Genomic DNA, 1,677 nt, shown 5'->3' with positions numbered 1-1,677 from the left:
AGTGCAATGGCACCATCTCTGCTTACTGCAAGCTTTGCATCCTGGGTTCAAGTGATTCTCCTGCCTCTGCCTTTAGAGTAGCTGGGATTACAGGTGCACATCACCACACCCAGCTAATTTTATATTTTTAGTAGAGACAGACAGGGTTTCACCATGTTAGCCAGGCTGGTCTCAAAGTAAATGTTTCAATATAACTAAATGATTCCATTTAAAGATCTTTTATTCTGGCTGGGTGCAGTGGCTCATGCCTGTAATCTGAGCATTTTGGGAGGCCAAGGCAGCCAGATCACCTGAGGTCAGGAGTTCAAGACCAGCTTGGCCAACATGGTAAAACCCTGCTTCTACTAAAAATACAAAAATTAGCCAGGAGTCATGATGGCCACCTGTAATCGCAGCTACTTGGGAGACATAGGCAGGAGAATTGCTTGAACCTAGAAGGTGGAGGTTGCAGTCAGCTGAGATTGCACCACTGCACTCCAGCCTGGGAGACAGAGCGAGACTCCATCTCAAAAAAGAAATAAAAAAATATATTTCACAAAAGTGCATTTAATGCAGGCAAATTTTGAGCATCAGAGAGATTGGTCTGGAGTCCAGAGACACAGTGTTGCATTGGTTACAAGAGTGGTTCCGGACCCCAGCTTTACCACATTAATAGCTGCCCATGCTTAGCAAGGTACTTAAACCTCCTTTGCCTCAGTATCTTCTCCATAAAATGGGGATGGTAGTACAGTGGTCCATGCCTCAGAGGGTTTGGCAAGGATCAAGGGGTGGGCACATAGTTAGTGCTCAATAAATGCTATAGCTATTATCTTTATTTTTGTCTCTATGAGTGAAAGAAAAATCCAACACTGGATCAGATTAAACTCTTCCAGAAACAATGGCTTAAAATAAACTGCCATTCAAAAACTATGTTGCCCAGACTGATTTTGAACTCTTGGTCTCAAGAGATCCTCCCACCTTGGCTTCCCCAAATGCTGGGGTTACAGGCATGAGCCACCACACCTCACCTCACATATTAGGATGTATGTATAAAACACCAAAGATATTTTGAAGGAGCTGAACAAACCAGTAATTTTTAAAGAAGAAAGTAGTGGGAGTGTCTAGTACAACCAAAACCAGGCATCAAAGTCAGCAGTTAAACTTTGCAGGCTGGGCTCAGTGGCTTACACTTGTAACCTCCACACTTCGAAAGGCCCAGGCAGGAGGATTGCTTGAGCCCTGGAAAGCAGAGATTGCAGTGAGCCATGATCATGTCACTGTATTCCAGCCTGGAAGACACAGTGAAACCCTGTCTCATAAATAAACAAACAAACAAATAAATAAATAAACACAGAATCAGTGCTCACTTCCACAGTACATCTACTAAAATTGGCATGAAATAGAGAAGAAGAGCATGCTCCCTTTGAAAGGATAACACACAAATGCATGAAGCATTCCATATTTTAAAAAACATTTCAGAACCAAGAAAATAAATGAATCAAAAGAAAGGGAAGACCCTGTTGATTCCTTTGATATTAGAAAAGATTGGCCAGGCACAATGGCTCATGCCTGTAATCTCAGCACTTTGGGAGGCTGAGGTGGGTGGATCACTTGAGGTCAGGTGTTCGAGACCAGCCACCAACATGGTGAAACCCTATCCCTACTAAAAATACAATTAGCCAGGTATGGTGGCAGGTG

The 1,677-nt window shown here is 43.1% G+C and overlaps 1 non-coding gene across 1 annotated transcript; it reads left to right on the top strand.

Annotated features, from left to right (window-relative positions):
- Window positions 1-1,338: 1,338 nt before the first annotated feature.
- Window positions 1,339-1,445, top strand: LOC135276383 (U6 spliceosomal RNA). Its single transcript, XR_010343918.1, has one exon. It is a non-coding gene; the product is annotated as a U6 spliceosomal RNA (small nuclear RNA).
- Window positions 1,446-1,677: the final 232 nt, after the last annotated feature.

The sequence above is a fragment of the Aotus nancymaae genome, unplaced genomic scaffold, assembly GCF_030222135.1.
Source record: "Aotus nancymaae isolate 86718 unplaced genomic scaffold, 86718_ANA_hifiasm-v0.15.2.pri h1tg000001l, whole genome shotgun sequence".
Taxonomy (NCBI): Eukaryota; Metazoa; Chordata; class Mammalia; order Primates; family Aotidae; genus Aotus; species Aotus nancymaae.
The sequence above is the reverse complement of the archived record's forward strand: the minus strand, read 5'-3'. Positions and strand labels throughout refer to the sequence as shown.